Below are 27,728 nucleotides of genomic sequence, written 5' to 3'. Positions count from 1 at the left end.
TATATTAATAGTATTTTGTACAATATGAAAATATATATACACTTTGAATTGTGATTACTGGCATAATTATACACGTTAATTACTACAATGGTTACTTATTAAAAAAATTATTTTAAAATATGTATAAACTCATTCTCTTAAATAAAAAATAAAAAATATTTAAAAATTTGCCTAAATATGTAATATAGTTAGGGACTACATTAATCTATATAAATTCAAAAATTAAATTCTTTTAATTTGTAAATGTAATTTTCTTAATTCACTACAAGAAAAATGCTCATAGACAATTTAACCGTTGTCTATGCGCAAAGACAACGGGTAAAGACAACAACTAAAAACAGTTATCTATTGATGAGTTTTGTTGAAACCAGTGTTGTTGTAAGTCCCGCACAACGACAAACGCTTTTTAATCGTTGTCTTTTCTTCAAATGACAACAATAAAAAATTGTTGTTGGAACAAGTATTGTTAAAACACCAAATTATTATTTGATAAATTTTTGCAAACGCTACATTTAGCAACATTTGCACATAGCATTTTGAGAAAAAAATATATTTTTTCCCAAAACACCTCTAAGAATAAAATTAGTTTAAAAAACGTTGAAGGTAAAGGTCAAACCCACAATGGGATTTGGCAATCGTAGAGCCTTGAGGCTCCTATTTTAGGAGCCTCAAGGCTCTATTCCCACTTTTCCCACCGATGTGGGACGGTGGGAAAAGTGGGGAATATACAAGGAAGCAGCAAATTGCTGCTTCCTTGTTTCTTCTTGTTGTTGTTGTTGTTGTTGTTGTTTTTTTTTTTTTTTTTTTTTTTTTTTTTTTTTTTTTAAATTTTGATTTTGATTTTATATAAATATTATTATTAAAGTTAATTATATTTTTTGTCCTAGATTTATATGTGGCAGTTCACTTTAGTCCCTTTTTTTATGAAAATATTTACTTTTGGTCCTAGTATTATACTATTATTGTAACATGACTATTTTTTGTCATCTGTCAATAAAAATAACTTAAATGTCGTTAAATATAAAGGTATTTCGATCTTTAATTATAAATTTTTCAAAAAAAAAATAAACATAAAAAATATAGTGGGTCAACCTATTACACGACATTGTTTATTATGATTATTATTATTCAACCTTCATGTTATTATTAATATTAATATTAATATTAATATTAATATTATTATTATTATTATTATAATACCCTTTTAGGTCATTTTACATGTTAATCGCTAACTTAAACAGCTAATTTTATCAAATATTTTTTTACAAAACGCTAATATATATTATCCGTTAGTCAAACCCGCTAATACAATTCGTTGGTTAAATAAAACCGTTGTCTAAATAAAAAAACGGGTGCACATGCAAAGACAACTATTTTAATAAATTGTTGTCTATTAAAGTGCGCTTAAAGACAACACACAAACGACAACGGTTAAATAAAACAGTTGTCTTTAAAAAAAATAAACACCCAAAGACAACGATTTTAAAGACAACACATGAATCGTTGTCTTTAAATAAAAATCGTTGTCTTTGTAGTGTTGTGTGTTCAAGTGCACTTAAAGACAACACATGAATGACAATGGTTACATAAAACCGTTGTTTAATTAAAAAAAACCGAATGCAAATAGACAACGGTTTTAAAAAACTGTTGTCTTTGAAGTGTTGTGTATTAAAATGCGTTTAATAACAATACACCAACAACAACGGCTAAATAAAATCGTTGTCTTTACAAAAAAAAAAAAAAAACGCCCAAAGACAACGGTTTTAAAATACCGTTGTCTTTGTAGTGTTGTGTATTCAAGTGCATTTAAAGACAACACACCAACTACAACGGTTAAATAAAACCGTTGTCTAAATAATAAAAAACGGGTGCAAAATAAACCGTTGTCTTTGAAGTGTTGTCTATTCAAGTCTGCTTAAAGACAACACACAAACGACAACGGTTAAATAAAATCGTTGTCTTAAAAAGAAAAATCGCGGAAAGACAACGGTTTTAAAAAAACGTTGTCTTTGTAGTGTTGTGTATTCAAGTGAACTTAAAGACAACACACCAACGACAACGGTTACATAAAACTGTTGTCTTTTTTTTTTTTTTTTTTTAAATGCACATAGACAACGGTATTTAAAAATCGTCGTCTTTGCGGTGTTGTCTTTTGACAAAATACACAAAGACAACACACTAAAGACAACGGTTCGGTAAAAACCGTTGTCTTTGATAAAAGTGTTGCGTCAAAGACAACGGTTTTGTCCAAAAGTGTTATCTTTTACACAAAAGACAAGACTTTTGTCAAAAACTGTTGTCTTTTTAGTGTTGTCTATGTGCATTTTTCTTGTAGTGATTATAATTAAAATATAAAATATAAATAGAAATAAAATTATAAAACTAACAAAATATGTGTTCATACATATTTATATTTTAAAAAATGCATACATACATATACTTATGCACTATATTAATCATACAAAATTAAAATGTTATTTTTTTAATTTCTATATTTAATTATTTTAATTATAATATATCAATATAAATTATAATTACAGAAATTATATTATAGAATTTTCATACATACATATTAATAAATATTATTTCATTATTTGTATATACACTGTATTACACAATTATATAAGAAAATGTGTCTGATCGAAGTTTAAAATCACATACACAAAATTTAAAATTTACATTTTTTAATTTCTAAGTATAATTTTCTTAGTTATTTATTCATATTGTTAGAACTATAATATATATGAAATATGATTAGGAATAATTCAATTTCATTATGTACATTTTTCTCTATAAATTTATCTAAATATGTACATGATTAGAGATTATATTAATCATATAAAATTTTAATTTTAATTTTAATTTTGTATGCTATGATAATAGATACTTGACCAAATATATGATAATTCAACTATATTATTATATTGTACATTTTAATATATTTTTATTTTTTAAAATTTTTATTTAAATTCATAATAACAAAAAAAAAATTTGTGCATCGCACGGGTAAAACACTAGTGTGGTATAAAACTTATGCATTTTTTTTAGTATAATATATGTGCACTTAAAAGTTTTAAAAAATAAAATAAAAATACCAGCGCATTGTTTGTTTGTTTTTTTCCTTTTTATTTATGGGCGTTGATCTAGACCAGGACTGAAATCTCAAAACTAAAGAAATTTTAAAAAATTAAAAACTTGATTTTTTGGGGGATATAAGCTAGTATGAGTTTTTTTTTTTTTTTTTTTTTTTTTTTTTTTTTTTTTTTTTTTTTTTTTNATCAAATTAAAGAAAAAAAAAACTTAACTTCTCTAATTAAAAAAAAAAAGTCATATGTGGCCTAAATTTTTTATTATTTAGCATGGCGTTAGTCAACCAAACTAATAAAGAAATTGAAAAATATTTTAAACTTGTAAAAAAATTTAATGGGCAGAGCTTATATTTTTGTTATTTAGATGGACATGTTAACATGTTCCCAGTCGAATAAATTTAAAAGATCAAGCAAAATAAAAAAATTTAGTATTTAAAAACATGATGGGCTATGAGAAATTTAAAAGTAAATACAAAGTAAATTTTGAAAACTCCTTAATGGATTAAATGTAATTTGTTAAGTCGGCGACAAGTCGGCTATTTAGGCGCCATATTTTCTCTGCACCACTGTCACTTAGATTTCTCTCTGGCCTTATTTGGCAATCAACAATTAGCAATTAACAAATGACAAATAACATATTATATTAGTGGGTTTGACTAGTGTATTGTATCAGCGATTGGTAAAAAGATATTTGATAAAATTAGTTGATTAGATTAACAATTAATTAATATATAAAATAACATAAAAGGCATACATATATTTCATAATAAAAACAATAATAATTATAATTATAATTATTATTAAAAATAAAATAAAATAAAAAGAACTAAAATAAAAATAAAACATAAGGAGAGCCGAACCGGCTCCCCTTAGTTTCGCCACTTTGCCCACATCGCTGGGAAAAGTGGCATGGGAGCCTTGAGGCTTCTATAAAAAGCGCCTCAAGGCTCCGAGTTAAACGTAAATCCCCATCCGTTGATGGGTAAGAAGTGGACCAGCCAAACTGGCTCTTGCATTAGCGGAGCCGGAATCGGCTTGGCTCCACACAGTAATTTCTTTTCTTTTTTAATAAATACTGTCTCGGACCCCCTTCCCTTCCCCTCCGACGACGACAGTATTCGATTTCTTTGGCGGTTTCTTTACTTCAGGTATTCACTCTTGAACCTTCTTCCCCTAGTTTTCTTCTCTGCCATCAGTTTAGAGTTAAATTCATAATCCCCCCAACTATATTTTCGAATGGAGGGTAATATGATTATTTGACCTCTTCATACTTTCTATCGAGTGTTTTGAATTCAAGATTCTGTATTCTTGGCTTTATCTTTTCACTATATACTGTTTGGTAAATTCAATTGTTTATCTTATCCTGCGTATGTATGGGTTTTGTCACTGTGGCAGTATCGATTAATAGGGTTCTTTGTTCGTAGTAATTATATGTGGGCGTTTTGGAGTTCCATTGTTTTTTGGCTCAAGTGCCATTCCGCACCATGAACCAAACACGATTCTTCATGCCGCACCCTCACCTTGAATAAGTGCTGATTCGATGCATTAACCGCAAAATTTTTGTCGCCTAGCCTATTTTACAGGTTTCCTGTTACCAATGCTGACATGGCATCGGTATTTATCTGATGTGGCATTATTAATTTGAAATTAAATCAATTTGATGGGTTTCTTAGTCAAAATTAACAATTGACTTTCTCCAGTGGTCTCTCTTTCGCCTTCCCCTTCTCCATTCATCGTGAGCAAGCCAAGTGCAGCAATGGCGGTGAAGTTCAACGAAGACTCCAGCAGCAAGCACCGGCAGGCATGGTGAACTCCGGTGAACAAAGCAGGTGGCGGTGGCTCCTCCAGCTGCGATTAGCTTCACGTCTCCTCGTCATAGTGGTTCCCCGTCCGACCGCTTGCGATGAACAGAGCAGCGACTGGCCTCTTCTCTCGTTGACAGCAGCAAGGAACGGGATCCGACGACCTTCCTTGTACAACGGCGGACTCCGGCGCAGCTAAAACTTCCGACGATGGCAGCACGCAGCATCAGCTCCTGTCGGCGACCTCTGTTTCTTCCCGGCGAGCAGAGCAGCGGCAGCGATGGTGCTTCTTCCAGCGCTGTTGGTAAGCGATGGTGACTGGAGTGTAGCAGTGGTCTTTGTAGTACTGCTAGGAGTACTGCTCTGCCTGCCTACACCATCTATCCATCACTCATCACTATCATAGAGAGAGAGGGAGAAAAACAAATAATAAAAATTCCAAACAGTGACTAATGAGGGGATAGATATATTAGATACTTAAAGTGGGAAAAGGCAATGGTTTTCTCTTCATAAGAAGAAGCTAAGTATAGCGGCAAAGGTTTTCTGTTCATAAGAAGAAGTATAGCGGCAACTTCGGCCGGTTAAGTAGAGTAGTGGGTCGGCGATGGAGACTGTAGGCAGCGGTGGGCAGTCTGGTGGTGTCTTCTCTTCTCGACGATGCTTGGTGAGTGAGGAAGATGATGTTGGTGGTCGACGAATCAGAGAAGCCATGGATTAAATCGGAGAGCTCAACCTTGCTGTGATTAGGGTTTGGTTTCTAATTTTAATTTTGGGTTTATTTAAGCCAGATGATGAAATGGCTGCCACCTTGCAAATTAAAACATGTCAATAAAAAATCACCTCCACATCAGCAAGTTATTACCTATAACTTGGGAGCAACCTGCAAAATAGGCTAGGCGACAAAAATTTTGCGGTTAATGCATCGAATCAACACTTATTCAAGGTGAGGGTGCGGCATGAAGAATCGCGTTTAGTTCATGGTGCGGAATGGCACTTGAGCCTTGTTTTTTATATAATGAATTGGGTTGGTTTGACACTTCAATGTCTGGTGAATCGTTATTTGTTCTTTTTGGGGAGGCTTGTGCGCTGAATCGTTATTTGTTCTTTTGGGGAGGCTTGTGCGCTTTGACATCAAGTATTCCATTTGCTTTGGATAATATTGAATTGTTTTATTTTGATAGACTGTGGTGTAATATGATGTGAATTGTTATTGATTTTTTTATAAACTGTGTTGTAATATAAAGTGAGTTGTTATGGATTCTTTTTGATTGAGGTCTGTGTTGTTTGATCATTAATTGTTCCATTTGTTTTTGATTTAATGAATTGGGTTACTTTGACACACCGCAGTAAATTAGGTGAATTGTGTGTGGCTTTCGGTCCTTTGATCTTAATTTGTTTCATTTGGTTTTTGATATATTGAGTTGGTGGGTGAATTTTGTATGGTTTTCACTGGTTTCTTGAGATCTGTGTTGTTTGATCATTAATTGTTCCATTTGTTTTTGATTTATGTGTTGTTTGATCATTAATTGTTCCATTTGTTTTTGATTTAATGAATTGGGTTACTTTGACACACACCTGTAAATTAGGTGAATTGTGTGTGGCTTTCGGTCCTTTGATCTTAATTTGTTCCATTTGTTTTTTGATATATTGAGTTGGTGGGTGAATTTTGTATGGTTTTCACTGGTTTCTTGAGATCTGTGTTGTTTGATCATTAATTGTTCCATCTGTTTTTGATTTAGTGAATTGGGTTACTTTGACACACTGCAGTAAATTAGGTGAATTGTGTGTGCCTTTCGGTCCGTTGATCTTAATTTGTTCCATTTGGTTTATGGTATATTGAGTTGGTGGGTGAATTTTGTATGGTTTTCACTGGTTTCTTGAGATCTGTGTTGTTTGATCATTAATTGTTCCATTTGTTTTTGATTTAGTTGTTGTTTGATCATTAATTGTTCCATTTGTTTTTGATTTAGTGAATTGGGTTACTTTGACACACTGCAGTAAATTAGGTGAATTATGTGTGACTTTTGGTCCTTTGATCTTAATTTGATCCATTTGGTTTTTGATATATTGAGTTGGTGGGTGAATTTTGTATGGTTTCACTGGTTTCTTGAGGTCTGTGTTGTTTGATCATTAATTGTTCCATTTGTTTTTGATTTAGTGAATTGTGTTACTTTGACACACTGCAGTAAATTAGGTGAATTGTGTGTGGCTTTTGGTCCTTTGAAATGATGTTCAATGATTTGAAGTGTTCCTTGTTGTTTTTGAAATGATGTGATGTTCATCATTTTCAACTGTAATTTGGATTTTTAAATTATTTTCACTGTTTTCAATTATTCTTTATAGTTTATTTTTGAAGAATTATTTTTAGTTCAAATGGAGCGGTCTGATACTTTGTAGTGAGTGTTTTGAATTCACGATTCTGATTTCTTGGGTTTATCTTTCACTTAAATGCTGTTGGTAAATTCAATTGTATAGCTTTGTGTGTATGGGTTGTCTATGTGGCAGTATTGATTTATAAGGTTCTGTTAATATTAATTTATAGTAATTATTTGTGGGTTTTGGAGTTAGAATCAAGTTATTTTGACATTGTGCTTCAGTATATGGTGAATCATTATTTATTCTTTTTGGCGGAGGCTTGTGTGTTTTGATTAGTATGTGTTTCAGTTTTGCATATATTGAATTGTTTTATTTTGATAAACTTTGTTATAATATAAGGTTAATTGTTATGGATTCTTTTTGATTGAGGTCTGTGTTTTTGATGTAGTGAATTGGGTTATTTTGACACATTCTACTGTAATGTGAATTTCTTTTTTGATTCTTATTGATGTGGCTTTGGGTTCTTTGATCTTTGTTTGTTTAATTTGTTTTTGATATATTAAATTGGTTTATTTTGACACACTATAGTAAATACGGTGAATTGTGTATGATTTTCAGTGGTTTTAAGTGTTCTTTTAGTTTTTGAAATGATATTTCAGCGTTTTAAGTGTCCTGTTTAGTTTGGGAAATGATGTTCAACAATTTCAAGTGTTCTTTATAGTTTTTAAAATGTTTTGGATTTCCTTTTATATATATATATATATATGTCGGTCATATAGAACACCAACACATAGAAAAAGGGCTGAAGAAACCAGTCCATGATATATATATATATATATATATATATATATATATATATATATATATAATCAATCGGATGATTTTGACTGTGTGCTTCAATATATGGTGAATTGTTATTTATTCTTTTTGGTTGGGGCTTGTATGATTTGATCAGTATGTGTTTCATTTTTGGATATATTTAATTGTTTTATTTTGTTAAATGGTGCTGTAATATAAGATGAAATGCTATGGAGTCTTCTCGTTCGCTGCTTGAGTGGTTTGATCATTATTTGTAAAATTTGTTTTTGATATATTGAATTGTGTTATTTTGACACTGCAGTAAATAAGGTGAATTGTGTATGATTTTCAGTGGTTTTAAGCTTCTTTTAGTTTGTAAAATGCTTTTCAGCGTTTTTAAGTATTCTTTTAAGTTATTCTATTGATATTGAGTGTTCTTTATAGTTTTTAAAATGATGTTCATTGCTTTTAAGTGTTCGAGTTTTTAAATGATTTTCACTGTTTACAAGTATTGTGTATGGGTATGATTTTCACTGTTTTCAAGTATCCTTAATATTTATTTCAAGTATTATTTTCAGTTCAAATAGTGCGTAACGATTATTGTACCTCTTGATATTTTCTAGTGTCTTTTGAATTTGAGATTATGTTTTGTTGGGTTTTTCTTTCTCTAAATACTGTTGGTGAATTCAATTGTATATTGTTTTGTCATTTTGTGTATGGGTATGATTTTCACTGTTTTCAAGTATTCTTAATATTTTTTTCAAGTATTATTTTCAGTTCAAATACTGCGGAACGATTGTTGGACCTATTGATATTTTGTAGTGTGTCTTTTGAATTTGAGATTCTGTTTTCTTTGGTTTTTCTTTCACTAAATACTGCTGGTAAATTCAATTGTATATTGTTTTGTCATTTTGTGTATGGGTTTCTATGGAAGTGTTGATTTATAGGTTTTTTTTTTTTTTTTTTTTTTTAATTTGTAGTTCCTTTATTTTTTTTTATATAGTGAATCGGGATGTTTTGACAGTATGCTTCAATATAAGGTGAGTTATTATTGATTCTTTTTGCTCGAGGCTTGTGTACTTTGATCATTTTATTTTGATAAACTGTGCTCTAATATAAAGGTGAATTGGTATGGATTCTTCTAGATTGAGGTCTGTGCGCTTTGATCATTATTTATTGTTCCACTTGTTATTTGTATTTTTTTTTTTAATTTAGCTTCTTTCAAGTATTTTTTTTAATAGTTCTAATGGAGGATGACAGTTATTGGAACTCTTGATGCTTTGTAGTTACTCTTTTGAAATTAAGATTTTGTTTTCTTGTGTTTGTCTCACTATTTACTGTTGGTAAATTGAGTTCTATATCTTTGTGTATGGGATGTCTTTGTGGAAGTATTGATTTACAGGGTTCTGTTAGTCCGTAGTAATTATTTATGGGTTTTGGAGTTTGTTATTTTTTTTTTAACATTATATGTATTGGGTTATTTTGGGGGCTTGTGTGCTTTGATAGTGTTACGGATTCTCTTCTTGATTAAAGCATGTGTGCTTTGATCATTAATTGTTTCAGTTGTTTTTGATGTAGTGAATTGGGTTATTTTGACACATTTTGCTGTAACTTAAGGTAAATTCTTATTGATTCTTCTTGATTGGGCTTTGGGTTCTTTGATCATTATTTGTTCCATTTGTTTTTGATATAGAGTTGTGTTATTTTTGCACACTGCTGTAAATAAGGTGATTTTTTCTTTATTTTTCTTCTTTATGGATGCTTTCGATTCTTCTTGATTTGGGTTATTTTGATTCTTCTTGATTTGTTCTTTGGGTTCTTTGATCATTAATTATGCCATTTAATATATTACATTTTTTTAACCTGCATTTATTTTATTAGTAAGATGGTTGCTTAGAAATTACTCTAGGCATTTAACTTAATAGTCACTTATAATATAATCCATAAATGCTTATGGTATTTGTCAATTGTCTGATTTCTGTGTTGCAATTTTCTCTTCCATCTACCAAACATGAGTATGAGAGTATCCATAGTTCATTCTCTTCATTGTTTACTAGTAAATAATTGTGCTTAGATATGATGAGGAATGCCTAACTGTAAGATTCTGTGGATTGGTATGAATTTGTAACAAATGCAATCTTTTCGATAAGTATATTGAATATGGATACTGTGAAGGGTATTTTTCAATGGTATGAGTTCTCAAAATTTGTAACAGTCTTGCTATGAGATTTACCTAGGCAACCTATTGGTCTGTAAACTACACATCATTTTATGATTGTAATAGTTACATCATCATTATTGTCAATGCCATTCATTTTCATTGGCATACACTGACAAGAAGGTTTATTTTTATTGCTAATGACCCTGCCCATTATGATGCTTTTTTTTTTTGGTCCCCAAGGCCATATTTAAGCTGCCCTGGTAGAATTCATTAATGTGCGTTCATATCACCATGGTTTAATACCTGTTGCGTTTTACCTGAATGGGTAGCACATAAGTAATTTTATTTATGGTCATGGGGTTTTTTGTGACTTAACCTACATGCTGAATTTTTTTTTTTTAAATTGTTTTTCTTTTATTATTCTTTTTATTATTTGTCCTATGGAGCATTATGAACTTCCTCCATATAAATACTATCTGCGATGTTGTGCCTGTCACTGCATTATGAATGGCTATTTTTTGATTTTCTTGTATGAATGGTCAAGTTGGGAGAGCGTCAGAGCCAAGTTGGAGGTATTATGAGGATAAGTTCTCTTCAAAAACACCTTAGGAAATGGAAGAGATACTTAAAGATGTTGTAAGTTATCTTGCTGCTCAAACAACCTCATGCATGATAACTAATGTGCTGGGTTAAGATAGTTCCTGAATGATTAAAAAATTTTCCTTTCATGCTCTTATTAAAAAAAATGCTCTACATGTGTAAAACCTTTGTTCCGTTGTTAATTGTCTATTACAATGCATCAAAACTGTTTTGTTTAAACTCTTAAGAAGAATACCAAGGGAAATAAGGGTACTGAATATTGTTCTTTTATCATTTGAACCTAAATTTATTGTAGATTTGGGTTTCCTTGTAGGTTATGAAATACATCCTTTGTGGTACACTCTGTATTGTTGCTTTTCTTGTAGTAGCAGAACAACTGTCCTCGGTGCAGAATGAAGATGTATGTACTGTTGTGGAGAAATAAAGAATGAAGGGTTATGTACTGTTTTTTTTTTCTCTTTATATTCTCTGTGTGTGGCTCTTCTAATCAGGAATATATCTAGTGTAGTAAATAAGGGTAGGTGTTTGGTGATCCCTATTTTATTGACCGCAACTTCTGTATTGTTATAGAAAGTAGGCTGAGGAATAGGACACTGTGACTAGGTGAGTTAAACTAATTTAACAGTAATTTTATAATGTAATAGTTAAACTAATTCAACAGTAATTTTATAATGTAGTATTCAAATTATTCTTTGCAGTACTTTAGGTTAAGTACTAAAGTCTAAGCATTTAAAGATTGAACTAACACATAGTGAAATATAGTTTTCTTTATCTTAGGAATGAAATGATCTTGAACCCTTAGGTAATGTTATTTGTTCCATTTTCTTAAGTAATCTAGATTACTTTAAATTATTCTAATTTTGCCTTTGTTATTTAATCCTTATATTATAACAATAATAACAACAAAGCTTTAGGTGGTGTGGCTTTTTTTTTTTTTTTTTTTCTTAAGGTACGTGGTTTGAGTGCTTAAAGTGAGTCAATTGTTGAAAACTTAAGCTGTGTCGGTTTAAAGATTTAAGTGCGTGATTTTTCTTCTTAAGGTGTGTGGTTGGTATGCTTAAGGTGCGTCGGTAGTTAAAACTTAAAGTGTGTCACTTTAAAACTTTAGATATGGTTTGTATGCTTGCGTTTTTTCACCAGAATTCATAGGATTAATAGATAATTTTAAAAATGCGTTGTGACAATTTGGTCTTTTTGCATTTAGGTAAAATTTAAGGTGTCTTCTTAAGGAGTGTAGTTTCTTTTTAAGGTATGTGGGTTTTGTGTTTAAGGTGAGTGATTTTTGTACTGTGTAGCTTAAGGTGTTGAAAACTTAAGTGGGTGGATTAAAACTTTAGGTGATGTGATTTTTTTTCTTAAGGTGCGTGGTTTGAGTGCTTAAAGTGAGTCATAGGTGTGTGATTTTCCTTCTTAAGGTGCTTGATTGGTATGCTTAAGGTGCTTGATTGGTATGCTTAAGGTGCGTCTGTAGTTGAAACTTAAGGAAGTTCACTTTAAAACTTTAGATGTGTGGTTTGTATGCTTGCGTTTTTTCACCAGAATTCGTAGGATTAATAGATAATTTTAAAAATGCGTTTCTGGCAATTTGGTCTTTTTGCATTTAGGCAAAATTTAAGGTGTCTTCTTAAGGAGTTTAGTTTCTTTTTAAGGTATGTGGTTTTTGTGTTTAAGGTGAGTGATTGTTGTACTGTGTAGTTCAAGGTGTTGAAAACTTAAGTGGATGGATTTAAGCTTTAGGTCGTGTGATTTTTTTTCTTATGGTGCGTGGTTTGAGTGCTTAAAGTGAGTCATAAAGATTTAAGTGTGTGATTTTCCTTCTTAAGGTGCTTGATTGGTATGTATGCTTAATGTGCGTTTTCTTTGAGTTAAGCGCACAATTGCTCGGGAGTAGGTTCTTGCACCAAAACTCATGCTTGTGTGTGTGTATATAGTCTTTTTAATGTTTTAATGTGCGTGATTTGTACGCTTTAAGGTGCGTGAGTGTTTAAGGTGAGTGAACCTAAAGCTTAAGGTGCGTGAGTGTTTAAGGTGAGTGAACCTAAAGCTTAAGGTGCGTGGTTTCTCTTCTTAAGGTGTGTTATTTTGGTGCGTGATATGCGTGATATGTATGCTTAAGGTGCATGAGTTTTTCGCGTGGTTGAGCGATGGCTTTAGGTGCGTAATTTTCTTCTTAAGGTACGTAATTTTCTTTTTTAATAATGTGCGTGATTCATATGTTTAAAGGTGCGTGAGTGTTGAAACTTAAGGTGAGTGAACCTAAAGCTTAAGGTGAGTGAACCTAAAGCTTAAGGTGCGTTGATTTTTGTTTTTAAGGTGCGCGATATGTATGCTTAAGGTGCGTGGGTTTGTTGAAAGTTAATGTCCTTTCATTTTAAAACCTTAGGTGCGTAGTTTGTGTTCTTAGCTTAAGGTGCGTGGTTTGTATACTTAAAAGGTGCGTTGTTTTCATGCTTAAGGTGAATATCGCACAATCGCACGGGAAGATATATAGTAAATTATGAGGACATTATAGTAAATTATTCCATATAAGTTAAAATATTATATTATATTTAACTAAACAAATTAATATTATATTTCACAAACTAAACAAAACACAAGGTGGTTATTTTACATTCTCAAAATTTCATATTACTTTTTTTGAAGTAATCTTATTAGGGTAAGAGTTTGTGAACCAAATGCGCCGCACCATGCAACAATAAGCATATGTTGATCAATATTCCTTAGGATGCTCATAGTTTCAACAAGATTCTTGAAAGACTGCCCATAGTATTTCACGGAAGGTGACTCCATCTATCCGTTTCAACAGGATTCTTGAACTCGGGCTTAGGGATCCTTTAAGAACAAAATGTTTAACTTCACTTGATGATTCATGGACTAACTTCCAAAATTCTCGAAGGATGGCGAGTATCAACCTTGGATTCCTCAAGAACAAAATCTTTAACTTCGCTTGATGATTCTATGACTAACTTCCAAAATCCTCGAAGGGTAGCGAGTATCAGCCTTGGATTCCTCAGAGGGCCTTAAGCCCACTCCCTTCTCGGATTCTAGGACTCACTTCCAATTTAGTCCTTTGATTAGTGGGTTTCTCTCGAATCTATTTCTAAGTGATATATGTCTCTTTTTTCTTTTATATGCATTATTGTGAGTGTGATTAAATTCCTTACCTCACCTTAAGATGAGAGGGAGTATAGATTTGACTTGAATCATGATATTTAATCCTACACTAGTAAATGATGCGATGGGATAAATTTTTCATTTTTCATCAATGCTGGCCCGGTTGAGGCTTGTCTATGCCCAATCTCGATAGACAAACCTTTGATTTGCCCTAGCTCTATAACCCACCTGTTTTTCCCAATTCCGGAAAGCCCTCCCCGGGGGCCTAGCTCTAACATGACAAAGAAATGGGGAGTCTATGCTTTGAATAAGTAACAACAGATTGGTGGAATGAGGGATTAATCATTGGTGACCTTCCCTTTTTCCAGTCACGAAGCTCTCAACTGAACCCTATACAAGGGGTTGCTTGCTGCTCGCACCTATCTCTAAAGTAGCTTATGCACTCTACTTGTTACCACTAAATGATGAAGCCAAGATCGGAAGGAGGGACTTGAACCCTCAACCTCAGCCTTGGCAAAGCTATGCTCTACCATTAAGTTATTTTCGCCAGCAGGGCAACATCAACCACCGAAACACTACTGAGCAATTCACGTATCACTTTATACGGACGTCTTCTATTATTTCGTCGGACCATAAACTTGATCTTCAATCGAGCTATGAACACGAGTAGATAGGCGGTTAGGGGGGAGAGGATCGTCCGGGCCTGCATTTTCAATCAATCTTTAGCCGTTCTGTGCCGCTATTGGTGCGAGTTGTAAGGAGTCATAGTCTCGAGTCAAGTTGGGGTTCATTTCATTCTTGTAACGGGAATGAGTGTACGACAAGACCAGACAATTTGCTCCCTCGCCGCGGCGGTGTCTATCTTTTAAGTTAAGCCATTTCCTAAGACGACTCGTCTTTATTCTACGATAATCCAAGCTGCAGCGGCAACTCACGAACTTCTTACTAGGGCAGTAAGAAAACTCCTGCATGAGCAAGTGATAATCCAATACATTTCCATTATGTTACCTAGCCAAACTCGTCACCTCATGATGTGCCTAAGTCAAACGGTTGTTCTTGCTCAATCTTCCCTTTCTGATAGATAGTAGCAAGCTACTCTACTACTGGTGTTGAGGCCAGATAGATTGCTCATCCAGCCTAGCAGATCCATTGTTTATGCGGCAGTGCAATGCAACTGAAAAAGGTAAGCCCCTTTCCTTCCTTCTGTGTTTTTCAGATAGCCTGGACCCAACGTTTATTTCTGATTGAAATGTCAGCTCCTATTCACTTAAAACAAAAAACAAATAGATTCTAAAAAGCTTATTCGTTACTGTTATAAATGGGCGGGTCATCTGATTGGTTCAACTATCATTATTGGAAGCCCCTACGGTTGTTCGGTTGCGTACTCCCCGTCTGCCTATCTCACACTCCCAAAGCAGATTTTTATTGCATATATTTCATTTGCCTTTCCTGCATTTTTCTTTCTATCCATAAGTCTACTTCATTTGCCTTTCTTGCATTTTTCTTTCTATCCATAGGTCGGGTCGGCTTCATGTAGATAGATCTTTGTCGTGGGAGATTGATGCTCCTTGAGGTATACCCTCCCGGTGGGTTGTTCCTTTTGTTCCTTTATCTCACACTCCCAAAGCAGATTTTTATCTGCATTTTTTTTTCTATCCATAGGTCGGCTTCGTGTAGATAGATCTTTGTCGGGGGAGATTGGTGCTCCTTGAGGTATGCCCTTTCGGTGGGTTGTTCCTCTATCTGTCTTTTCCATCTAGTGCTCACACTGTGTAAGAAAATCTCCGTCTTCGATCTCTCTTCACAATGCAATAAAGAAGTCTAACAGTTTATCTCGACATCTTTGGAAGTCCAACAGTTTATCTCGACATCTTTGTTTTAAGTCATTGATCTCATATCTATAAGTAGGGGGGTCTGGCTCACTATTAAGGCTTTACGCCCGTCCATTCCTTTTAAGCTTGATCCTGCCACTCGTAACCTTCTTCGACTGAACCCGTTTTTGTTTTGGCTCCACGCTCTATCCGGTTTGAACTGGGTTCTAGAACCTCTCTCATAGATTCCCAAGTCATCTCTAGCAATCCGCTTTTATCCTTTGGTGTCAAAGGCTGAGTTCCTTTCTTGTCTTGCCCAAAAACTTTCTTTATTCTCATTTGAGAAAGATTCTCCCGCTACAATGTTTTACACATAGGGCCAGCTGCTTTCTTTATCTCGCTTGCCCTTACATTGAAAGTTTGAATTTCAATGTATATATCCATTATGTCATTATTAAAAAAATGTTTGGTCTCTTTGGTTTGGACTCATAGTATTTGGATATTAATTCTATACTTCGAAAGTTCATATTAAAAATTGTTTTAAGTTTGGAATATATGAGTTTAATGTTTTAATTTTATGCATATTTGTCCTAAGCATAATATTTTGTTTTAAATTATGCAATATTTTTATGCCTTTAGCAATGCATAAATTTAGGATGGAATTATATTAGTTTCTAATTAAGTTGGACTTATGCATACACTTTAGTTACATTAGTGCTTGAATTTAAGCATATTAGGTTCATTGATTTAGTTCACCCATTTAAGCTTTAATCATAGGTGAACCATGCAGTTTTGGTGTATACCCTACAAATTTTAGGTTTATACTCCCGAACAGTTATACATTGAGTGCATATGAATTGAGGAGGCATACTAGTTTTATAGCCCTGACTTAAAGAACATCTTGTGCCACTAGTCTCCTTAAATATCATATATTTGAATAGTCATAACATCTTTAATTTATTAATCTTAAGTTTAAATCACATAAAGGTTAGGCAAAGAATTGATAATTGTCTAGTGATCTTATAATTTTAATTTGGTTGGGGAGTAGCCACAACATCCTTTAATCAGTTAAAATTATATACTGAGCAGTTTATCTTGATTACATAAAGTTTTAGATATATCATTTGTGATTAATTGTATTTAATATGATGAAATTTAGCCCACATGCAATTTTGTTATATTTGTAAGATTAATTAGGATTAAATACTGGACTATGATCATAATTTATCCCACAAGCAATTATGTATTGGAATATAGTTTAGTAGTTTTATCAGTGATGATAGAAATAAATCAATTTGTTTGTAAATAATTTCCAATTCTATCATGAAGGTTAATTTTATGATGCGAGGGATTAAGAAAAGGAACATGATTTCTTAAGTTTTATCATAATAGTTGTAATGTATCTCGTTGATTAAAACTTTAGCCTACAGGCAAGTCTTATATCACTTGATTCTTCAACTCATTTGATAATTATTTCATCATAAAATTTCAGTTGGATCTAGTCTAGTTGAGTAAAACTTTAGCCAATAGGCAAGTTTTATGTCTCTAGATTCTTCTGTCTATTTAATACTTGAGATGAAATATTATCATAAGGGTTGTAATTGGATTTAATAGAATTAAAATTTAGCCTACAAGCAAGTTTTATGTCAATAAATCCCTCACCCATTAGATAATAATTTTATCACAATATCTTAGAATTTATAAATTTAGTTCAATTATAATTCTAAGTTTTCATGGTTTGCATTGGCAAAACATGTATGTAGTTATTTCTCAAAATTTAACCACTTTTATTAATTGTTTTGCGAATCTTGCTCGGTTATTTGGACTAACTGTAATAAGTTACGTGATATATTCGATATACTTCTTTTGGTTTCCAAGAATAAAATGTACCTTTTCGAACCAAATTCTAACTTGATTTTGGAAAGTGTATTTTATTATTTTAGTATGTCCAACTATAGTGGGAGTTATGTCCTCATTAGTTATTACTTTAGTTGGATTGGAACCAAATATTGATTATTTAGTATGCCCAACTAATGGCGGGAAATTATATCTTCATTATTTAGTTGGTCAAATCAATTGTGAGTACGTATATCATTAATTCTGCTGAAGAATATTTTAATCAGTTGGAGTGATCATTTAGAAAAGATCATTAAGATGCTTCACTAAAGATTCCGCAAGTATCAATCTTGTATTTGTTCATATAAATTCATAAGTTCAAATTATTGAACATTTAATTGTGTAACATATTTATGAAAATGTTGTAACAATATTAAGGAGTTTATTAGAACAAAACATTTAACTTGTGCTACACTACTATTTAAATAAATTTTTTAGCATGTAATAGAGTCTTTAGTTTCTTCAAAATTGATCCTGGGCCATTTTGGTTTGTAAGGCTCAAGACAATTTTACAAGACATAAAAGTAAGACTCATAATGTTCAGTTTATTATAAAGTGAACTTGAAGTTATTTGGAAAGTTATGGTGTATATTTAATATTCCACATTTATGGACTTAGAATTTTAGCTTATTGTCTAAGTTGTTGGAATGCTTCTATGACTATACTATCTTTTGGCTATTTTGATGAGTGGGAGTGACAGACGTGTCAACTTCAAGCTTTTGGCCGTTAGAGGTAGTGCTTAAGTTAAGTTATAAACTAGTCATGTAATATAGTTAGCATTATGGTAACATTAAGAGATCTCTACTTAAGGCATAGTTAACATTAAGGATCTTAGAGATCATGAAGTGTACTCTTTTATACAAATTTGGATGGTTTTTTCTTTTTTAAGTTGCGCATAAGGTACCAAGAATAAACTTTGGGTTTGTTCATAAAGGACTTAAGTTGGGGAATAAAAATGCATGTGATGCATAGAAGATATTACTCTGTCGAGCAGAGGACATATCGCTATGATTCATATGGGTGTGCATTCGGTTAACCGAACCAAATTAACCGAAATTTTAAAACCTTTAACCGTTAATCGAACCGAAGTTTGTGTTACCGAATTAACGGAATCGTTTTTTTTTTTTTCGGTTAATCGGTCGGTTAACCGATTAAGCGAACTTTTTAAACCTAAAATATAAAATTCTAAAAATAACACCTAAAATAATAAATCCAATTAAAATAAAATACAAATCATCCATAACTTCAAATATTCAAACATCCATACCTTCAAATCTTCAATCCAATTAGTATTTAATATTTATATTTAATTATTTATCTATATATATACACATAAATTCGGTTAACCGACCTTTCGAACCAAATTAACCGTTAACCGAAATTTTTTGGTTCAGTCGATTAACCGAAAAACTTCGGTAAATTGCACACCCCTAATGATTCATGTGTTTTGTTCTTTGATGAAAGTTGTGCTAGTACTTGCACCAAATGGGAGACTGTAAGAATTTTCCCTAATACAATATATATTATATATTGTGGGCCTTAATAATGTGGTGCAAGTGGACTAGGCCCATTAAGTTATAGGTTGGATTGAACATCTAGGTTTAGTCTAATCCACCATTATGCCTATATATAAGCCTGCATTGATGGGATGCAGGACAGACGATATATAGCACCTAAAGAGCTGGTAGTCATACTGATTAGAATACACCAGTACACCATCTAGGGTTCTGAGTTAAGTATGAGAAAAAACGACTAACACAAGCAACACAACAAGGCATCAACAACTGTGGTTGGAAATCAACACGACTTATGCTTCCGCTACTACGAGTTAAGTTTCTCGTAGATTTATTCTATATGATTAGATAGTATTATTGATCTTACACGGACCTCATACCGCCCCTAGGGCTTTTAGTCGTCGAGGCCATTTGGCCTTGCGTCAAGGGACTCTTTCGTTCGACAATAGTCGAGGTCGGACCTCGTATCACCCCTAGGGAGTTTAGTCGTTTTAAGTCAAAACCTTTGGTTTTAGACTTAAAGACTCGCCCGTTCAGCGATAAGCGAGGTCAGACCTTATATCTCCCTTAGGGTACTAGCCACTTAAATGAGGTGGGCTAAGATATTGACCTAGTGGTCGGCCACAAAGGCCTCTTTGGGAGCTAAGAAATAAGTATAGCGAAATTTTGCTACTTTATTATGAAGTGCAACTTAAGGGGTTGGACCACCTTACATGCAATAATAATAGGCTCTTCTGTTAGGTAGTGAGCGGGGCGAGCCCCGTACCACCACTAGAGAATGCCGAGGTCAAGGCCAGTGTGCACGACCGTTACCATGGATTAATTACTCTGTCTAGAATTAGGTGAGGTTGGACCTCACAACGCCACTAGGGAGAATCAGTAATTATTATTATTATTATGGGAAATAACAAATCACGTTATTTTCCTTTACTGCCTAAGCAATTCCTTTGAATTCTTCCTTTATGAATTCAAAAGCAGTTTCAGTGCATGAGGAGTCAATCCTGTTTGAGCAAATTTTAGAGGTTCCACGGGCATGGATTTTTTAGAGAAGAAACAAAGAGCATGAAGAGGATGATGCATGATCTCAAACTGCTAGTCCACCCTAGAGGATACGCCGCCGACTGTGGCAGCGTAAAGCCTCCCTGCTTGGGTGGTGCTGCCTGTTGTGGAGCCCTGAGATGACACAAGTTCAGTCTTCCCTCACGCCCGTGGCCATCATTTCCCGTGGATTGGAGAATGAGATGACCGGCTCGCAGCGGCAGAACGCAGGTCCCAACCGGGAGCAAATCCCACACGACTAAGCACGCAACCACCACGTAGATCACCTTCGATGCAACGAACTTCAGGCATACAATGGTGCAGCTGATCGGTCGCGAGGTTCGGAGGCCGCAGTGGTAAGCTGATGGTGTATGATTTTCCTGGATTTGACTATAACTCGGGCGAAAAAGATTGCGGATTTTCTAGGGCAGTTAATGTAATCCCGGATAGACATCACTAGGTCCAAACTTCCCGGGGCTATAAGCGAATGCAGAGGTTCCCGAGAGTTCCTGCGTAAAGCCAACAAATACAAAAGATTCCATGAAAAACCAATATCATCCCCCCGTAATTTGCCCATTTATCATACGTTGTAAATTCCCACATTTTCCAAAGAACATTCAAACATGTAGTCGGCTTTCCCTTATTTGGATAACCATCTTCTTCTTTAAGATTGCGTAAACTCCACCAGCATCCTCAGGCAACACGGAATTGATAAAATCGCGACCCACTTTTGCAAACTGCCAAAAACACACTATCCTGGAAATGTTGAGGTCATATGCAGATCCATGCGGCGGTGCAATGCAATCGGAAAGCGGTTGGAGCGCGACCTATGGCCGGTTGGATGCCGGCATTGCTAGAGGCGGTGCACTAGGGACACGTACGGTGTAGTACAAAGCGTGCTGGCATACGGATAGCTAGAAATTCCATGGGCTCCGGCGCCGATTTCCTCAATGCATTCAATTACGACATCCATGATGGGGTCAATGTTATACTTCTCTCTCTGAAGACACGGTCCCTTTTACAACAGATTTCCCGATTCTCCATCATCGCTGGATCTGAACTCGCCATTGAGCAACCACAATATTCTATCTTCCACTGCTGGAAAATTGCAAGGATTGAAGGGAAACATCACATATCCATGTTTATATATTTAACATGAATTTTCTTTTAAACATTTCCCTCAAGATCCATGTTGATTGAATTTTTAGGCTTGATGATGATCCATAATCATTTGGATCTCATAATCGCACAGAGCCAACAAATTCAAACCAAAGAAAAACATGTGTCTCGGCCTCATAATGTTGTGAGTCTTGCAGGTGACCACCACATGATGCCTCACCGGATTTGAATCGAAGTACCTTGCATAATGATTCAGGACATAGTGATGCTTCAGCCTGGAGGAATAATTCGAATGTCTCAGCTGCCACACACCTCAATAATAATAATCTGATGGTTAGGCAACAGGTTGTAAACAATAATTCTAATGGTAGTAAACAAAGTGTCACTTTGGGCAAGCAGAATAATTACTATGATTTTCATGCGGTTAATCTGGGTATCGTATGAATATCTTCAGGATGAAGCTAAGCCTTGGATTGAATACAATTTACGTAGCCAACACATGCATGCTTGTGGTTAGTACTGCCAAAGCGGACCGGCCCGCCCCACCGCAGACTAAATTTCTGGCGGATTTTTACGGGCCGACCTGTTAGGCCCGTGGGCCAAAATTTGTGTAACTCTAACCCGCCTGCGTGAGTTCGCGGGTCGGCCCGCGAGCTTTTTCATTTTTTTTTTTTAATATATACATTCACAGTGTATTACTATATTCACAGTAATACACTGTAATATATATTCACATTGTGTGAATATATATATATTCACACACTGAATAAATATATAATTCCCAGTGTGTGATATATTCACACACTGTGAATATATATATATTCACGTGTGCTGTGAATATATATATATATATATATATATATATATATTCACAGTGTATTGTGAATTTATATATATATAAATATTTTAAAAAATAATATATATATTTAAAAACATGATGAGTTTGCGGATCACAAAACAATATTTCATTTGAAAAAATTATTAAATAGGTTGGGTGGATTAAACTTAAGATTAGGAGTATTTAATATATATATATATATATATATATATATATATTTTTATTTTTTTTTTTGTTTAAAAAAATTTTTTTTTTTACTTAGCCCGCGGGTCAATTTTGGCCCGCATTTTTGCGGGCCTATTTTTTCATGACCCTAACTTGCCCCACCGCGGGCTTTGACCCATTTTGACAGCCCTACTTGTGGTTAAGCATGCCTAATGTAAATACCCCACCAAACGAATACCGTAAAAGGTTTTTGCGTGATGGTTGATTTCGTTGGAGATGTTGGAGTTGGATCCTGACCTTGCCATAGTTAGGGATGTAGCATGCTCGACCTGACGTCGAGCTCTCAATGAAAGCACCAATGATGGATTTAATTAACTCGGGGTGGTTCGAATTAGTAAATCCGATAAATAAAGGAATGCTATCAAAGAATGATTCGATAGAAAAGGCAATTAATAAATGTCGCGGAGACAATTTTGTATTAATATAGTGTTGTAGGAAGATTACAATGGGTTTGAGATGTAGTTGAACTTGCCTTGCAATGACAATACAATACAAGACATGGGCTAACAAACTCCCCTAAAGTCATGGTAGGCCACAAGACTAAGTCGAGGCCTATGTAGTGGGCTCGCGAGACTAAGTCAAGGCCCATCATTATGGGCCTCGAGTTATGCACTTCCGAACCCTGGGTTTCTATTATTGGGCCGTTTATCTAAAAACATAATAAGTCTCAATCAAGGTTATGTCCTTGATTTATGTCCCTCTTTTTGGATGCTAATAAATGTGTACATTTTACTTTAAATGTTGTACACTTCAATGTTATTAGACAAAATTATCCCTACTACATTCTTGTTATACAAAACTACCCTTATACCGTTATAACACCGTTACTTTTAACTCCATCATTATTACTATACACCTATATCTATCATATCTTTTTCCTATTCTTTAATTGTCAGTTTATTAAAATTATTATATAATTAATTTAATGGTTGATTATATTTTAATTAAATTTTCGTGAATGGTAAATCATATATGTGTGTATAAAATACATATATTATTTGTGTATATATAATTTGAATTATTTGTATTTGTTAATATTTTAATATTGGGCATAAGTTTTCGCGCATCGCGCGTACAAAATACTAGTATTATATATATCCATCAATATTTCTTTCTCCTAGCATCATCAAAGTTATATTTCTGTACGTGCAAGATCTTCCCAAATAAATTAAGGGTGTATTTAGTTTTCATGTTTAGCTATCATGAACGGATACCAAAATCATTATTATTGTTTGGTTGATAGATTTTTAGAACACTACTATGAGTTTTGATTAACCCATTAATTACAAAACTCATTCCTTAATAAAATAAGAGTTTCATTTCCATTTCACTTTACTATCAAGCATGCAATATACTTTTACCAAAATTCATTACCATTACCAAGTATTTGATACCCATTCTGATTTCGATTCCCATGTGTGAACCAAACACACCCTAAAGACCAACATTTATAATTGGTGCTATCAAAGGGCTATAATTTCGACAAGTTTGGAGTGTTTCTCGTTTCAGTGTTTGGGTTGTCATGTTTATTTTTGAAATGCAAACGCTTCTAAATTGTTGGAATAAAGCTACTAATAAACACGTGTAAACATGAACCAAAAATTGAAAAATAGACACGAAACAATGTAACATCGTATGCCTGATAACATATTAGCAGGATGAAAGTGATAGGAACACTGCTGAAAAACGTTGAAAAAAGTGACGTCGCCGGTACACCGGTGTCAGAATTCGGTCAGATGTTTGCCGGAAATGTAATTAACCTGCAATTACTAGTGGCAAATAGGTAAAAGGGCTCATTTGTTTCAAAATAACAAGTGTGAGGACTTAATTGGAGCTTTTTGAAGTTGAAGGGCCTAATGCACAAATGAGTATAGTATGAGGGTCTATTTGACCCTTATCCGAAATTTATAAAATATTAAATAAATTAATAAAATAGATACGATGTTGATTTTTATCTTATTGCTTTTAATTTCTTAAAAATTATATACGACGCCGTTCTTTAGGACACACTTTTTAAAAAGTGAGCACCTTAAGCATTAAAATGACGCACATTAAGTAAACAAACTAAACACTTTAAGCATAGAAACAAAGAACATTAAGAACACAAACCACCAAAGTTTTAAAATGGCGCACCTTAAGTACACTAACCATACAACTTAAGCAATGTCTGTATATTTATTTATTTCAAAACTATTTACTCCGTATAATTTAATCTTTTGTATTAACTGATTTATTTTTTCCATTGTTGCATATTTAGAAATTATATCAAATATAGCATTTATAATTAATAATGTCTTTTAAAACATAAAATGAATTTGAGACATAATTTTTTGCAATGTTTTTCTTCCTAACAAATGATTTTTTTTGGAAGAACAAAAAAAAATGTTGTGTAGTAACATGTCTGTGCTTAGCGGGTGTGTTGTGGGCGGAGCCTTGCACGAAGAAGGAAGTTTAAAATTTATAAAATATTAAATAAATTTATAAAATAGATATGATGTCGATTTTTATCTTATTGTTTTTAATTTGAAAAAAAAAACTATATACGACGCCGCACTTTAGGACACACAGTTAGATCACAAATATTTTCTAAACATACAGAATAAGTCTACGGGAAACTTAACCTCGTAGTAGCGGAAGCATAAGTTGTGTTCATCTCCAGCCATAGTTGATGTCTTGTTGTGTTGTCTCTTGAACTGTAGATCTGTAGGGTGTTAGTCGTTTTGTATCACACTTAACTCAGAACCCTAGATGATGTACTGGTATTAACTGAGCAGTATGAGTATCATATCTTTAGGTGCTATATAGTTGTCTGTCCTGCATCCCATCAATGCAGGCTTTATATAGGCATAATGGTGGATTAGACAAAACCTTGATGTTTAATCCAACCTATAACTTAACGGGTTTGTATCTTGTTGTTTTTAATTTTTTTTTATAAAAAAAAAACTATATACGACGACGCACTTTAGAACATACTTTTTAAAAAGTGAGCATCTTAAGCATTAAAATGGCATTAAGTATACAAATCACGCATCTTAAACACAAAACAAAGAACCTTAAGAACAAGTCACGCAACTTAAGTACATAAACTAAATACCTTAAGCAATATATGTATATTTATTTATTTCAAAACTATTTACTCCGTATAGTTTAATCTTTTGTATTAACAAATTTATTTTTCTAATTTTTGCATATTTAAAAATCATATCAACTATAGCATTTATAATTAAAAAATTTCTTTTAAAACATAAAATTAATTTTAGGCAAAATTTTTTGCAATTTTTTTCTCCATACATAAATTTTCTTTTTTTGGGATGATGCTTATTTTTGGGTTGTTGTTCGGAGTTCGTAGCGATTGTTTTGTGGCTGCTAAGAACCACCCTGTTCGTTGCATGGGATATCTGCATCTAGCAGAGGCGCTTGTAGTTAAGGAAGCTTTGTCCTGGGTGAAAGATCGAGGTTTCACAAAGGTAGTTGTATTTTCTGATTGTCAGGCAGTGTGCAAATCGTTGAATGGTACGTCGTTGGATTTATCATATGCAGGTTGTGTGATGAGCGAGTGTCGTGAATTAAAATGACATTTTGAGAAAGTGTCTATTCAGTATGTCTCGATCAGTGAATAAGTTTACTCATACTTTGGCTCGAACTGCTCGTTCTCAAACTGGTCATTTATGTTGGTTGTCATCTTTACCTTCATGTCTTGATCATTTACTATAATAATATGATTTTTGGTTTTATTTTTTTATTTTTTTTATTTTTTATTTTTTTTATAATGATGTGTAGTAACATGCTTGTGCTCAGCGGGTTTGTTGTGAGACATTGTCTTGCACGAAGAAGGAAGTTTAAAATTTATAAAATATTAAATAAATTTATAAAATAGAAACGATGTCGATTTTTATCTTATTGTTTTTAATTTCTTAAAATTATATAAGACGCCGCTCTTTAGGACACACTTTTTAAAAAGTAAAGTAAGCACCTTAAGCATTAAAATGGTGCACGCTAAGTAAACAAACTAAAAGCTTTAAGCACACAAACAAAGAACCTTAACAACACAAACCACGCACCTCAAGTTTTAAAATGACGCACCTTAATTAAACAAACCACACAACTTAAGCAATGTCTGTATATTTATTTATTTCAAAACTATTTACTACGTATAATTTGATCTTTTGTATTAACTAATTTATTTTTTCCATTGTTGCATATTTATAAATTATATCAAATATAGCATTTATAATTAAAAATGTCTTTTCAAACATAAAATTAATTGGAAGCAGAATTTTTTGCAATGTTTTTCTACCAAACAAATGTTTTTTTTGGTAAGGACAAAAAAATTGATGTGTCGTAACATGTATATGCTCAGCGGGTGTGTTGTGAGGCAGAGCCTTGCACGAAGAAGGAAGTTTAAAATTTATATAATATTAAATAAATTTATAAAATAGATACGATGTCGATTTTTATCTTATTGTTTTTACTTTTTTAAAAAAAAATTATATACGACGCCGCACTTTAGGACACATTTTTAAAAAAGTGAGTACATTAAGCATTAAAATAGCGCACGTTAAGTACACAAACGACGCACCTTAAACACACCAACAAAGAACATTAAGAACACAAGCCACGCACCTTATGTACACAAACAATATATCTTAAAGCAATGTCTGTATATTTATTTATTTCAAAACTATTTACTCCGTATAATTTAATCTTTGTATTAACTAATTTATTTTTTCCATTGTTGCATATTCAGAAATTATATCAAATATAGCATTTATAATTAAAATGTCTTTTAAAACATAAAATTAATTGGAGGCAGAATTTTTTGCAATGTTTTTCTCCCTAACAAATGATTTTTTTTGGGAAAGACAAAAAATAATGTGTAGTAACATGTTTGTGCTCAGCGGGTGTGTTGCGGGGCGGGGCCTTGCACGAAGAAGGAAGAAGGAAGTTTAAAATTTAAAAAATATTAAATTAATTTATAAAATAGATATGATGTCGATTTTTATCTTATTGTTTTTAATTTCTTAAAAATTATATACGACACCTCTCTTTAGGACACACTTTTAAAAAAAGTGAGCATCTTAAGCATTAAAATTACGCACGTTGAGTATACAAACCACGCACCTTAAACACACAAACAAAGAACCTTAAGAACACAAGCCACGCCCCTTAAGTATACAACTCATATACCTTAAGCAATGTCTGTATATTTATTTATTTTAAAACTATTTAGGAAAAATATTAACAAATTTATTTTTCCCTTTTTTTGCATATTTAGAAATCATATCAAATATAGAATTTTTAATTAAAAAAATTCTTTTAAAACAGAAAATAAATTGGATGCACAATTTTTTACAATGTTTTTCTCCTTACAAGATGTTTGGGGTGGGGGGGGGGGAGGGGGGATGAT

This window comes from Ipomoea triloba, chromosome 4, assembly GCF_003576645.1.
Source record: "Ipomoea triloba cultivar NCNSP0323 chromosome 4, ASM357664v1".
Lineage (NCBI taxonomy): Eukaryota > Viridiplantae > Streptophyta > Magnoliopsida > Solanales > Convolvulaceae > Ipomoea > Ipomoea triloba.
The sequence above is the reverse complement of the archived record's forward strand: the minus strand, read 5'-3'. Positions refer to the sequence as shown.